Source organism: Myripristis murdjan, chromosome 18, assembly GCF_902150065.1.
Source record: "Myripristis murdjan chromosome 18, fMyrMur1.1, whole genome shotgun sequence".
Classification (NCBI taxonomy): Eukaryota; Metazoa; Chordata; class Actinopteri; order Holocentriformes; family Holocentridae; genus Myripristis; species Myripristis murdjan.
The window spans coordinates 10720204-10736036 of NC_043997.1; the positions used below are offsets into that span (position 1 = coordinate 10720204).

Consider the following 15833-nt stretch of genomic DNA (forward strand, 5'->3'; position numbering starts at 1 on the left):
TGGACTGCTCTTATATCTTGTTTGTGCGCTGATCTAACCCTTTATTTTGAAAAGTCTCAAGTGCATTTGAAAAGAGCAAGGGGGTCGCGGGGTTTGAAGACCACATGCACAAATATATCCAGGCATCTCGAGATCGTAACTCCAGCCAGTCAAAAAAGTAAAAAAAAAAAAAAATTAAAAAATGCGAAAAATACTCCCCAAAGAGACATATTTTTGCATTTAGAAACCTTTTATGTGTGTAGAGGTGAGAGAGCAGAAATCAAGGGAAAGCGTGAAAGAAAGGGAAAGGGGAGAAAGAAAAAGGAGAAGATATGGGGACTCACCAGAGAGCAGCTGCTTCAGAGGCTCCTCTGTGCACTGTGTCACATGAGACAGGCTCGAACCACCTCGAACACCCCCCAGCTAACACACACACACACAGACACACACACACACACATACACACCTCTCACCCAAAATATATCCCCCTCCCTCCCCTTTTACCCCAGATACAAATTTATACCCCCCTGGCTTGGGCCCACTGAGCTCCAGGCCGAATGGCTTCAGTCCCTCAAAGAATACCAGCGCACTTCTCTGTGTAAAAAATAATCCTTAATGTCTGCTGGAAATTAATATGTTTGGAGAATCAGGTGGATGTGGACAGCTCAGATCTTATCTGGAAACTCACAATAAATCCACTGTCATTTTGTCATAAGTGGCAAACAACTTGGCACCTAACCCAGCTGAAATATGCATTGTGTATTATTATTATTATTATTGTTATTATTGTTATTGTTATTGTTATTGTTATTGTTATATTATTATTATTATTATTATTATTATTATTATTATTATTATTATTATTATTATTATTATATTTGTATTATTTTATTTTATTTCTTTTTTTTTATGTTTTTCACATGATACCCATCTAACTCTTTTTTCCTATAACTATCATTCCACATAAATTAAATTAACCATTATTACTATGAGCAGGTCGATGAAGCGAGACTCTCCTTCAGCTGGAAATTCTGAGTTAAAACCCACTAAAATATCCATAAAGGCGGATAGTGACCCTGCACTTTGTTCTCCCTGTATGGGAGCGTGCAAAAAGATGGATATCACTTTCACAGCATCAATAAAATATCATGCACACACACACACACACACAAAAAAAAATCTGCATGCGACTCTGATTTATTGATAAACATCTTTATTGAACTGGATCAGATAGAAAGTACAAAAGCAAACATTTCATATAAAAATACAACGGCCCAAGTAGCTTTAAAACAATGCTGGGTTATTATATGACCTTTTTGTAAAATGCATACATGTGATTGGTTGAACTTAAGTGACACAGTGTAGCCAAATTCTTCTGCCTTATGTGCAAAATATCTCATTTGGCTCTCCAGACACGCTCAATCAAAACATTAGATCGATACATGACTCGTTAAAAAAAAAAAAGAAAAGAAAGAAAAGAGAAGAAAAGACTCTCACTTTACTTAAAACTGTCCAAATGCTTATCACAAAAAAGTAGATTTACACAGTAAAGAAAAGTGCCAGAGGACCAGTATGACTTAAACAAGGATCCATTAACTATCTCCTTGTATCTCCTTGACACATTTGGTTCTAGAAAAATCAGTTTTTAGTCTTGCAAATGTTTCCAAACAGCAAAACTCTCTCTGTTCATTTTTTGATGCAATTTAATTATTCATATTAACAATCACCAGAATCGTATGAAAATTGTACTTGTTAATTTTGTTTTATAACCATGGTGCAATTACAGTTTTTTAAATCCATTACCTAAGTTCCATGTTACATTTTTGGCCTTTAGCGCTGTATGGTAAATGCTGAGTTGGGTGTACTTTAGTTAAACAGGCATCGGTGACTGAATGTTTGTTTTCATGTTTCTGCTTTGAAACACTCTAGTTATTTGTATGTGAAGCTTTTCTCAGAAAGACCCGACCAAGAACTAAAATCATAGATAGTCTGACCTGTGGCTCACTGCCATCACTGCAAAAGGTCTATGTTTTGGAAATTTTCAGCCATTCTCTCTGAAATCGACAGTATCTGTTTTTGCTTTCCTTCATTGTACTGTGGAAAAAAAGAGAGAAAAAACTCTATCATAAGAGGTAATTCTTAAATACATTTGATCCTTTACCCTTCCATTTTCTTTGGGGTCAGTTTGACTCCATTCAGTGTTTAACATCTAATTAACATCGCTTTCTTTTTTGCTCCATGTTTAATAACTTTTCCAAACTTAATGGGGACAAGTGAGTAAACATGAAATTAGCATGATGATACTGTATGTTTACAATGACTTGCATACATCTGTGTTTCACTGGGGTCAATTTGACCCCAAGCTTTTTTAGCTGCATAAAACATATAAGAAATAAAAACATTTTACACACACTTGTTTTAGTTTGTTTTGAATGACACTGAGGAACTACAGCATGGCAGATATGATGATCTTCCTCTGCTTTAGGGCCCCCACCTAACATAACCACACCTACAGTAGTGCATCAACCACTGATAGTTCATGAGACATTTGGGAGGAATAAACATGATTCCCACATGAATTGTGGTTTACAGGTTGTGGGGAGGTCATGTTTTATTTAAAGGGCTATGTAGTCAGCAAGAAACATGAAGAACCTGACACATAGACTTAAATAACAATTTTCTGGAGGTTTAAATTACTTGGATCAAACTGACGCCAACTGATAAAGAATGCTAGTAAATTTGAAGGAAACAGGGGTGTTACAACTTGATTTTATGAATTCTGCCAGTGAGGTGAGAGAGTTTCACTGGTTTCCAATGCAAATGCACAATTACAAAAAACCAAAACAAAAACAAAAAGAAAAAAAAAAAGAAAGAAAAAAAAAGTAAAAGTGCTTTGGAAATTTTCTGTAAATAAAACTTGGAAATCAGAAACCACTGAACTAACTTAGCCTCTGACAGTTTTAAGAAAAAAAAAATTAAGACTGAATGTAAGATTAAATCATGTGTTAATACTTGCAGTGCACAGCACTGTGTGACCACATTAACTTGTTTTACCAAAGGCACATTACAGATAACTGTAATCTCATTTGAACGGACTTGATTTGCTTCTGACTGGCTGCTGGTGTCAGGTGTGTTTGACGGGGGTTATGATGAGCGGGGCAGAATTCTTCCCCTCCTGGGTGAGACAGGGGCTGAAGATGGGGTACACACTCTCGTTGAAGGTATCCACAAAGGTGTAAAGGTGCAGACGCGCCTTCACATCGTAGAACGAAACCTGCCCTCCTTCATAATCCAGGAAGATTCCAACTTTGCTGGGCTGGGACTGCAGCATGAGGGGCAGGCGGGCCGATGCCAGGGCCTTTACCTCCCCGTTCTTCAGCCACAGGCACCAGTATCCACCCTCGGGACTCAGCTTGATCTCACCCTTGCGGCGGACCGATGCGGTTGCCACGCCGAACGTCCAGGCTGTCTTGCGTCCCACGTCCACCTCCCAGTAGTGGCGTCCAGAGCTGAGGCCCTCTCTGCCCAGGACGAAGAGGGCGGGGCTGAAGCGCTTCGGACCCTCAGATTGGGAGGTCTTACGTTCCTCGTACTTCACCTGGCGAGCATCATCAGACAAAACCAGGTTCCTCTGGGCTGTGGCCGGGTCCAAAAACACCTCACCTGGTGCAGGTTAGAACAGAATAAGAGATTCTGAGAGTTTTCCTCTAACTATAAATGCGAACGTTAATGTCTGCTTGATGAGACAGATGTGGTTTCTTGCATTGCTCATTATGTCCTGCAAAGCTGTCGACAAAGGTTATATGACTTTCTAATTGATGAAAGCCTTCTACGGGCCACTAGATAACCAAGAACAGATATGAGGAACGACGTAAACACAAAGTTCAACCAATGACAGAAAAAAGGTGCCTGAGGCCAAAAGTAGATCCAAGTAGATTCCTAACACTCAAAAAAGGTTTTATGAACATTCTTTTTAATTAATTTTTCAATTAGTTTGGGACATGTTAGTTAATGTTAACATGTTAATCAATGAAGAATATTCATCGCTTTTAAGTAATGAGCCCTTTCAGTAGTACTCTGATCCTCTTTCGGCTTTGAGCACTATTTTTTTGTCTTTCTCTTGGTTGAGATTTGAATCGAACCTGATAATCACAAATCCTGAGACAAGTTCTGCCCTTTAGACGTCAATACCCTGGTTTCTACAATTGATCAGGGCTAACTGTGTCACTGAATTTCACCAAAAACAAAGTAAGGAATGTGAATCTTTCGGAATTTGTTTCTTTAAAATGATGCTTTTGGTCATGTATTATGTGATAAGAGCAATCACATTTGGTTGCGGATCCCTGGCCTGCCTGTGAAAAAGTGCCTTGGTCACTGTGGTTTGAAGAGTCGCTCAGTGCTTCCACCCTGTGGACGTCGATGGAACTGAGAGCACTCAAGCTCACATTCAGGGCTTTCAGTTACTTGATTCTTACTGTGACTGAAATCCCTTGAGATCAAAGCAAATTTGCAAACCACTGATCAAAGACCACCACTTTTGCTAAAAACGGACATCATACTCACTTGAATAGTTCTGCAGCTTCCGTAGCTCTGAGAGAGAGAGACAAGGAGAGACCAAGAAAGCCAGTCAGTAAGTCAGTAAGTCACTCGCCGAAAAGAGTCAAAGTCAAAGCAGATGGCACGTGTGGGAGGTAAACATACTGTGCTAATCCACAGCTCTAAATGCCCTAGACATGTGGTGCTGTCACTCAGTCTTGTGCTGCTGCCTCTTCATTATTTCCAGATGGCTGAACTCTGGCATCTAGCACTGTCTCCATCTGTCCTGTGTGCATGTGCGTGTGTGTGCATGTGTGTGTGTGTGTGTGCATGTGGAGGTGCAAAGATGAGTCACTCCTCTATTTAAAAGCGCTAGTCTAGTGACCTGCATATCACTGAACCGAATCTTGCACAGGAAGTGGAGTTAAACACAGGAAGCTGATGCCAAATTCTGACTTTGCATAGATAAAATAGCCAGAAAAGCCTTGCATTGCTCAGTGTGATTGACACACAACTGATACTAACATGGATAACACCATAAAAAGGTGTTAAGATGGGATTTTTTTTATCACCTTGTACCTATTTTATATTAAATATCACATACAGCATGTAGAATATTCAGAATTATAGATCATTTTTATGAATACATGCCACTGAACATGGAAAAAAAACAAGGCCTCCTGCAAGATTAAATGATCCTGGCTCCATGTGTTCATTTTTAGTGCCATACTATATTACATTTTGCACCGTCCCTTTTGTCTTTGGAGCGTATTATGTGCCAGTATGCCTCTGTGAACTCTGTGTTTGTCCTTTGCCATCACATCCCAGAACAAATCCCTGTGTATTGATTCGTTTACTGCAACAGCGTGGGAAAATTAACTGCCCTCACCTTTTCCATACAGCCTTTTGAGTTCCCCCTGGAACTTGTCGATGAGGCTGCTGACAGAGGAGCGGATGGTTCCCAGGTAGAGGTCGGTGTTGATGCTGACTGCTGACCAGTCGGCGGGCTCTGGAGGGGGGCGGCAGTGTCGTCACGTTCTACAAGAAAGGCAGGGAAGAGACAGGTTAGATAAGATAAGATGCGATGAAACTTTAATGATCCTGCAGGGTGTGCTGAGTCACTGCTGCAGGATTGGGTAGGGTCTGGATAGATGGCTGAACAACAAACAGAACATAATGGGTATCCATAAACAGCTCCAATCAGGCTGGAAATGTGCATCGCTGGCTGTCTGTAGCTGTTGGCATTATCAGAAGGACGGAGGGCAGGAATGTATTGGAGGGAGAGAGAGAGAGAGGGTAGTGTTTCTTTGTATGCCTGTGTCTGGCCCTCTTCCAGGCAACATCGAATTGAAACTCAGTCATATTTTTGGTGATTCTGTTTATTTTTAGTCTCACAGTCACCGCTGTATGGCAGCACACTCCACAGGGACAGGATTTAAAAAGCATCCAAGGACTGTCTGAATTTGCCTCTCAGATTTGTCCTTCCTCAAACCCAGTGTGCATATGCCTCCATTCATCCCTCTCGCACCACCGAGAGATATTCACAACTTGCTCAAAGGCCTGTGTCATCTGGAAGACACTCAACATTTTCTCCATATCAAATGGTGGAGGACGGGTGTCACCAATTAGTGGACCTGGCGACGGTTCCACCCAGACTGTGGAACAGTTTGCAAACTTTTTATAATGTCGCGGTTTGTTGTGGCTCCTGTATCTCTGTGCCTTGTCCAACCCTGTGCACTATTTAAATCACATGTAGGAGGAAAAGGAAAATAAAAATGCCAAAGATGTGTAAAAGATGAATTTGTATTTGTTCAAAATAACCACTTTGTTTTTTCCATCTATTAAAACTGCTGTGTTTTTGTTCTGCATGATGCAACAGGCATTTTATGGTACTGGTCGGTTACTGGTAAATGCTCAGGATAAAGACCCTGTCTTGTTCAGATGAGGACTAAAGTGAGCATTATTTTATTTTCATTTCTTTTTAAATTTATTTTAAGGGAAACTCATTTTGATACTTTTATTTGTAAGTAGGTCTGCTTATTTATTTTGTCTTACTTTTACTATGTGTCAAAAGTGAGACTAGCTGGGGATGGGACTTAATTTTGAGTTGTCCTTTATTACATTTTGTAGTTATACACATACATCTGTACACTTATAAAAGTTAGATATGATGGCTGTGACCTTTGCTGGGGAGGAACTTTGAGTAACCAGACCTTCTAAAATTTTAATTGAACACCTTGCTCTTGGGAAAACCCATAAAAGGAAACTGCAGCTCAGTTAATAGCTCCATCATGGAGGTCCATTAGAGAACTGGCTATGTTGTACCTAAATAATACGTAAATATAGAACAACATCTGAACAGCTAAAAGAGACAAATATAGAACACGATTTATTTTTTAAAAAAAAGAGAGAAAAAGAGAGAGAGAGATCTGAAAATGTTGTGGTGTTGATGCAGGTCAATTCAGTATTAGAATCTGTAAATTTGTGTTTTTGTTTATCGATATTTGGCTCTTTAATACTGCGGATATTTTGAAGTGATGTAGCTATAGAGATATAGTGAGGCAGTTCAGTATTACTGAGGGAGATGCTAGCACATGTTTTGGCTTTGTTAGCTAACTAATGATTGATTTTGAGAAGTCACCAATGTTAACATGCATCTACCAGCCACTAACACTACCTTTTATTGTGAGCTTGTGTGTAGCTCGTCAGTGAGACACTGTTGGTTAGCTGACTAAATGGAGTCATTCCTATGTTCCCAAGGTCCCATGTTCCTATGGCCCTACATTCCCAAGGTCTCGTGTTCCCAGGGACCTATGTTCCCAAGGTCCCATGTTCCCTGGGCCCTATGTTCCCAAGGTCCCATGTTCCCTGGGCCCTATGTTTCCAAGGTCCCATGTTCCCATGGCCCTACATTCCCAAGGTCCCGTGTTACCTGGGCCCTACGTTCCCAAGGTCCCGTGTTCCCAGAGTCTGATGTACTCATGGTTCTATGTTCCCCTGCTCTATGGCACACAAAGGGAACCTGAAAAAGATGTTCTTTAGTTCTGTATTCAGATGCTTAGACTGAGAGTTAGGGTTAATGTGTGCTTGACTGAACTACGTAACATAGGATAAGAGGAACATAGGACCCTGGGAAATACGCTCCTGACTACCTAACAAACACGGAACCGACCAAATTTATCCATAGAGAAATGATCCCAGCTCCCAGTCAAAAACATCACAATCTATTCATTCCTGTTCAACCATGGTTTGTTCTATTTTTAGAGACACAATCAGTTATTGTTCCTTAAAGGCTGAGGGGCTCCACAGCGGCTGCCAGAGTGTATGTCACCTAAAAGTACCTGGAGGAACACCACTTTGTCGTGGATGTGGGCAAAAGCATCGAGCTCGTTGCTCCTCTTCCTCAGCTGGCTGAGCTCGTTCTCCAGGCCGCGGGCCAGTTCCTGGGCATGACGCTCTGCCTCTCGCTGCCTCGTGGCGATCAGCTCCACCAGCTCAGCCTGACTCTGCTCCACCAGACGCTGCAGCTCCGCGTACACCTGCCAGCTCTCCTCCAGCTCCTTCTGAGCACTGGTCTGCAGGGGAACATGAGGGAATATGTTAATGTGAGCGCAGGACCAACTTCAATCACGTTCACAACCAGAGACAAAGTGGGTCTAACCAGAGCAAATCCCCCTATTCAAGACCAAAAACGGCTATAAAAACTATACATGTCTCCAAATGTATATATAATTCTTGAACTCTTGCTCTCTGATTTCCCTTAAACCTCTCTCTAAGTAGCTTCAAATTAAGAATAACAAATAAACAATAGTTTCTGATGGTATCGTACACATATTCTGTATCTGCTGATTGCTTCACTGAAGCTACATCACACTTATATTGAGTGAAATATTCAAACCCAAGATGCAATTGTTTTATGGTTGCTCCATCAAATCAAATAGAATATATAAAGATGTCTTGCGCATCATTTTATACACATTTATACACATTATACACAAGTAGTTTGGGTTTGAACAAAGCTTGGCTACAGCATGTATTTGTAAAGATGAATCCCACTGATGGGACCGGTAAAGAACATTACTTTGCATTTGACTGTACACAGTGTGCTGTGTAATTTAAGTCTGGTTTGGTCTGGGGGTCAGCAACATCTCTAAAAATATTACACACACTCTGTTTCCTCCCACACATCTTGCATCCCTTTTAAAATTTTACTTATAACTTTAAAGGCTTTGCTCGGGCAGACTCCAGCGTACATTAAAGCCCTCCTCACTCCTTACTGTCCTAAAGGGCCTGTCAGATCTGCAGGGTTTGGCTGCCCAGCAGTTCCAAAGTCTAAATAAAGGTCAAAGGGTGACTGAGCATTTGCTGTACCAGCTCCTCGGCTTTGGAACAGCCTTCCTGTTAATCTTAGATCTGGAGATACTGTCTTTGTTTTTAAATCTAGCCTTAAAACACATTTTACACTCTTGCCTTTTCATCTGATAATTAGTTCTATCCATTTATATGTCACAGCTCTGTTGTGCAAATGTCTGTTTTTAAGCGTATTTTAATGTTCACTTGCTTTATGATTGTCTTATATTTCTTCCTTATTTAATTTCTTTGAAAATGATTGCTGTTCTTGTGTCTTTGTTGTATATATCCTAATGTGATTGTGCTTTTATGTGGTCTATGGGAGGCACTTTGTGCTATGTGCTATAGGATATATGAGTCATTTCTTTTGGAAAAAAAAAAAAACAGCATTTGGGAGGATATAAACAGAGGTTGATTGCACAGGTAGAGAAAAACATGAACATTTTTGGATAGGTGAAAAATAGTCCAATGGTGGCCAAGACTAAGACAAGTATGTGTCAAATGTAGAAAAGAGGCCAAGATGAGTACAAGAGGTCAGAGAAATGTTGGAAAAGATGGGAAGACGGGCTGAATTTTGCTCTTATGTTTCCAGTGATTGCTTCCTGTGGGTAAGGAACTGCAAAAACCCTATGCTCCAAGTTCATTCATGCTAAAATAATCAGTCTACAGGGTCTCACTTTGAGGGAATGGGATTGTCCTCACAGCTGCAGACCCGCTCTGCAGTTCTGGCTGATGAAACAGATGCATTTTTACATAAAATCTTCCAAGTGCAGCTTTAAACTTTCACCTAATCCAAATCATTTGTCTGCACAAAGCCCATTCTCTTGGTTTCTGTCCGTCTGTGTGTCTCTCAGCCAAAACAAGCAGAGGGCAGCTCTTTGGGTAACTTAGTATTGTTATTCAAACCTAAACACGCAATACACACTTGCTTTCAGGTGCTGCGGTTTCAGCAGCCATCATGGGTCTGTTTGTGTGGGATGTGTGTGTGTAGTGTGTGTGTGTGCTGCTGGTACAACTGGCCTGACAGGTTACCTGTCAGGCCACGCCTGACAGGTAACCTGTCAGGTAACGCCTGACAGGAGACCACGCCTCCCCCTCAGTCTGATCACAGGAAACCACCCGGCCTCGCTTGTTGGACTCATCCTCTCATGATTTGTGATGATTTTTTTTTCTGTTCTCAGATTACGTATTCATATATGCATGAGTCATTCCGAGGCTGTGAGTTGTAGGAGTGTAGGATGAGATGTGTGTTGTATTGAAGCTCGATCGCATTTAAAGATGCTTTCATTACCATTGTAATATCTCTAACTTTCTATTTACACACACACACACACACACACACACACACACACACACACACACACCCCTGAAGACAAGTATATGATATGGTAACTGCATCCTCATTGTATTTTTACCCACAGAACATGAACACACTCTCACTCTGCTCTGTTTACAGTCAATAGCCGAGCAGGAAACCACACAGCAAGAGTTGCATTGGTCCTGAGTAATGTTACAAGTCAGCAAAAGAATAGCTAAACATGTTGTTATGACTCTGAGGATAATAAAAAAAAATAATAATTTAGTTCATTTGGTATTTGAGGAAACATGCTTGTACATGATAAGAGTGTGTAAGTGCACCAATTAATAGTAAAACACTCTTTTGATACTTTTTGTTGAATTAACTTTTACTTTTTATACATTCATGGGTTTTGACTTGCACATGAATGTAAACCATCCAAAGTCTCAATAGCGATCAGATGCACAGACTTGCAGATCAGACCTTGGCTCCTGTCACAATCACTATTTGTATTCTCCATCAAAACAATGCTCAAACAATGTGTCTGATGCAGAGTATATACATCATCATAATCAGTGCATTCCTGTTGTTTTTGCCCCACTTGTCCTCAGAGAATGCCTCGAGAATTCTTCGAGAAGCTGTGAGAAAGGATGGGTGTGAGAAACTAAAGGTGAATGTTTGCACTGGTTATACCGGTTCAACTGCCTCGGCTTATTTACGTAATAGAAAAACAAACTGCACAAACAGAGACCTCCTTCACGTTACGTTAAAGCGTTTCATCTTACTTCGATGAATTTCTTTGTAAACCTGTGGTTATTTCTGTGTGAACATGTGAAGTTCAGGCAAGGCGGGCAGCAAGGTGACCATGTGGTTAGGAAGGCACTCAAACACTACCTGCTCTGTGTTTTTTTTTTTTTTTTTTTTTTTTTTTGCAGGTTTGTTTGAGTAAGAGTGCTGGCTAAAATGCAGATGAATCATTTGAGCTGCAGTGCATGAGTGAATGGCTCTACAGTAGAGCAGGCAAGGCAAATATTGAACATGCTGTACACGAGGGAACCAGCTAGAGCACCGTTCAGAGCAAAACGAGGCCCTGGAAATGCCCACACAGCATCTTTACGTACAAATTATTACACAAACAGATTCCAAACATGCATCTAAACTACTTGCAGCAATATGACACAAAGTAGCTGCCTGCCATCTGTGTGACTAATCTCCATAAACAGATTCTCCCTCTCTCTCTCATGTGCAAACACTGGCAGAACTGTGGTCTGGGCCTAAAACACCTACAAAAAGTTTGTGTCTTGTGTAGGGAAACGTTTGACTTGTGTAATAACAGAAATGCTTCTTTCCTGCTATCTTATTCCTGCTAACTGGATGTCACTAAGTCGTGTCATATGAGAGGTGATGGATTCTGAGATTGCTGCATGACTTACCTGCTGATAAGCACTGGCCGCTCTAATGTGATGCTTTTTCCTTGATTAAATATTTGTTGAATAATTTATCAAAAGTGTCTGAGGGAAACGAACATTGATTGGGTCTATTATAAAATCTAATTTTAACATTTTGACTGGATTTCACAAAGTAAACTCCAAATTATGCTACAAAATGGGGGCTACTGGCCCCTTTAATCCGCCCCCCAAAAATATTTTTTTAGCAGACTTCAAAAAATAAAAACAAAAATTCCATCAATCAATTTATCTGTTAAAACAACTGAAAACTGATAACAGAAATTACAAACATGTTCCTTTTGTATTTGTTTTCCCGGGCTCACGTGTTTCTTATCAGCAACACCTTCTGAACACACACACACACACACACACACTAGCAGGTCAAATGTGTGTTCCCGTGTTAGCAGACTCACCTTGATGACCCTGATGGACTGTTTGATTTCCTCCAGTTTCTCGGCTCTCTCCTTGATCAAATGTTTCAGCTCCGACCTCCTCTTGCCCAAATTATTCTGCAGGGAGAACAGGTTTTTTTTTTCTTCTAATGAATTTCATAATTGTATAAAATATATAGCAGTGGTTTGGCAGTGTGGCAATAGGGAGACAGTCTCACAGCTTGATGGGTGCATTGCAAATACAATAGGATTTTTGTTGTCCTCAAATATAGAAATTTGTCTTCATTTAATAACACATAAAAATAGCAGAAAAAATAAATTTTAGTTACAAGTAATACATCAAAGCCTTGTGTACCCTTGGATTCAGTGATTCCTGTGCAAATTAGTAGTACTTAGTAATCTTTTTTTGTTATTATTATGTATTATGTAGATGAGGTACCTGATTTTTGATTGTAATTTAAGATCCAAATGAGCCGTGTCTACAGCTTACCATCTTCTTCTTCCACTCGCGCTCGGTGGACACGATGTCGTGGGACTTGTGTGTGGCCGCGGCGCAGGCGCTACAGATGCAGGTGTGGTCGGTGCGGCAGTAGGCCTCCAGGAGCCGCTCGTGCTTCTTACAGACCTTGACCTCCAGGTGGAGAGTGGGTTCAATCAGATGATGGGAGGTCAGGGACTTCACCTGGGGGGAGTTGCAGGAGAGTAAAGTGATCAATTTAAAAATGTGAGCAAAGCAAGCTTGTGACTGCAAGGCTGGTTGTTGCTTTGAATCACCAGACCAACTGGGAAAATCAGCGGGGCTGGAAAATCAAGTGGAGGAAAGCTACCAAATAATCAGCAGCTACCAGTAAACCTTGAGCACGCTCTGTAGCTCCGGTGAAGTGATTCTGCTCAGTGGCTGCCTGTGGTACCCTGTGGTTTGTACTGAGTGGCTCAAAGGCCTGAATGTGTGCAACTGCACAATGTGAAGCAAATCACTGCTTAAAAAGGATCTGCATGCTCAGCAAACATTCCTCAGGAAAACCAATGCCTATAAGAGGGGGAGATGAAGATAATAATCTAAATGAAAAATGGATGAGTGAGCAGGAATGATGAAATTACCTCAGAGGATATGTGGAAATAAAATATGCCTTGGATTTTGGAAGGAACACAACAATAGTATCAGGTCATCATGGACAGCATCAAAAAAAGTTCATTTCTCTTTTCTGGAGTTTTTTTTCCCTTTCCTTTTTGCATGCATATGTAACCCGAGACACCAATCTGAGATTCAAGAGATTCAGAACCTATCCATCCAGATAGTTTCTGTGTGATCTGGCGAAGTTTCCACCCCAAAACACAAACATGCAAACTGACCTTCCTATGATGCTTGAGGTGAGCCTCGCAGAACGACCCGGGACAGTTCACGCAAGACTTCACCGCTTTCAGCTTTCTCCCAATGCATGCATCACAGGGAATGTCCCCTGGCCGGGCAAACTCCCCAGTGTCTTCCCTGGGGAGTCCCCGTGGACGGCATCTGAACTCAGATTCAGCGTCGACCCCCGTGAGGCGGGCCCGGCTGCCCCGGCCCCTCCGCTCAGCACCAGGCCTTGGAACTGTGAGGAGATTTCGGCGAGGACCCGGTTGATGCTCAGCTCCGGCTTCTTAGAGAAGCTCTTCTTGCACATGGGGCAGAGGAACTTCTTGCTGTGGTTCCAGTAGCCCTGCAGGCAGGCCTTGCAGAAACTGTGGCCACAGGGGGTGGAGACGGGCTCGACGAATATCTCCAGGCAGATGGAGCACTGGAACTGCTCCTCTGAGAGGATCCCGCCTCCCGGAGAGCTGATGCCTGATGGACAGACAGGTAGATAGGTACATAGGTACAGGTTTCTTTATTATGCCCTGTTCATGTGGTGTTGGGTTTATTGTTTAGTCCAGTTTTCTAGCAGGAACTACACATTAACACTCTAAGACATCGTACAGTCAAGTTGAGAAAATCAGGATTCACAAGATTTTGGCATTACCTTAAGCTGTAAAATGTAAGGATTTGTCTGATACATACACTCAGTTATTAGGAACACCTGTACAATCTAATACTATCCAATCCAACTGTTCTGCCAGAAAGTTTCCTTTCCTGCTGCCTATAATGCTCAGGTTTTCTTTTTGTCACAGTAATAGAGGTTTGAGCTCATAGTGCTGCTGTTGTACTGGACTGCATTTTATTGAGAGGTGTTTCCACTATTCTGTCCTCCTCATAGTATATAAATAAGGAGGACAAAAAATTAGAAACACCTCTCAATATTAGTTATAATCATGGAGGGAAATAGAGAGTCAGATGTTGTGAGTTTTTTTGTTGTTGTTGTTGTTGTTGTTGTTTTGAAAAGGTGGGTTTTTGTTTCATTTATTACATACAGTATCTGCTTTTTCCTCAGGTGTGTTTCATGTATAAAGTGTCTCATAAGCCTGTCTTGTTGTCAGAGATATGTGTGTCAGTCAATCCCTATACAAACAGCTATAAAGGTTGTCATAGGTATTAGACATTTGAAGAAAGAAAGACAGATACATAGGTAGATACACTGATAGGTCTGGTCCAGCCACTTTAAAATGTCAATTATACTTAGAGTGAGCAGGAGAAAAATACTGCATGATGAGAAGCTGTATGATCCACTACATTAAAAAGTAGCGGCAGATAATTTGACTAAGAGCACCACTACACGACAATAAAACAGCTCTCTGATCTCAGTGAGACGCTGAGATAATTAAAAGGTACCTTACAGTGCCAATAAAACACATCAGAAAACACAATATCGTTTCACTCCCAGCAGGAAATAGCTGGTGCCAGAGCCACTCGTTCTTAGAGGAACTTGAGAAACTATTTAAGGAATGCAGAAATGCCGGACCTTCTGCCTCAGAGCACCTGCTTCAGATTTAAAAGAAAACATAACACCCACTGGGGTTTTACTGTGCACCATCTATAACAACCAACCTGAATAGTTTCTGTCAGGCCTCGATCAGTTTAGTCTAAATGACCTCGATTTACTACTCTTGATGTTTGAAAATGTCTCAATTAGAACTCTCTTGATAATATAAAGTTGTGTAAGTTGGGTTTTCAAACTGTTTAAATATAAACTACATTAAGACAGGCACTAATCATGTCATATCAGCCAAGCAGGAGCTGTAGTTTTCTCAAATTTTCATTCATTCACGTCCAATTTATTTGTTTGCCTCACTTCTAATCTACAGAGAAATATCATTGTAGGCAAAACGACTCCAAACTATGACTCTCAACAATAAATAACATGACTCTAGACAATAAATAGCATGGCAAATAATCAAAATAACACATGCAGCTCAAAACACCAAAAATATAAGTAATGTAATGTAACTCACTCTGCATGGTGTCCTGTGGTGTGAAGCACTGTGGCCTTTGACTGTGCACTTTGCTGTGCGTCAGTATCAGCAGCAGGTCCTGTAAGTCTTCCTGAAACCAGCGTGGCCCTCCCACTCTCAGTGTGACACACCCGACCTGCGCACGGCCCTCCTTTTGTCACCGTGCTCTGATTTTTTTTTTTTTACAGCCTCTCAGTGTAGATATCCAAAAGCTAGGCCTTGGGACATGATGCATTGTTTGCTTTTGAATAGGCCAATACAGGAAAAGACTGCTGATAAAGAGCTGTGATTAATGGGGCAACTGAGTAACTCAGTGGAGGCCATGGAGGTCTGACGCTGGCCCCAGCGACTACACTTAAATGTTGCACAGATTGGCTCTTGTTTTTCATACATTTTATCATTATCTATATGGTAGCCTTTATGTCGTACACCAATTTCCCTTGGGGCAAATGATGTCTGCATGCT

General features: G+C 41.2%; 1 pseudogene; it reads right to left on the reverse strand.

Annotated features, from left to right (window-relative positions):
* Window positions 1–2743: 2743 nt before the first annotated feature.
* On the reverse strand, window positions 2744–15408 carry LOC115376098 (E3 ubiquitin-protein ligase TRIM39-like; annotated as a pseudogene).
* Between the last annotated feature and the right edge of the window lie 425 nt (window positions 15409–15833).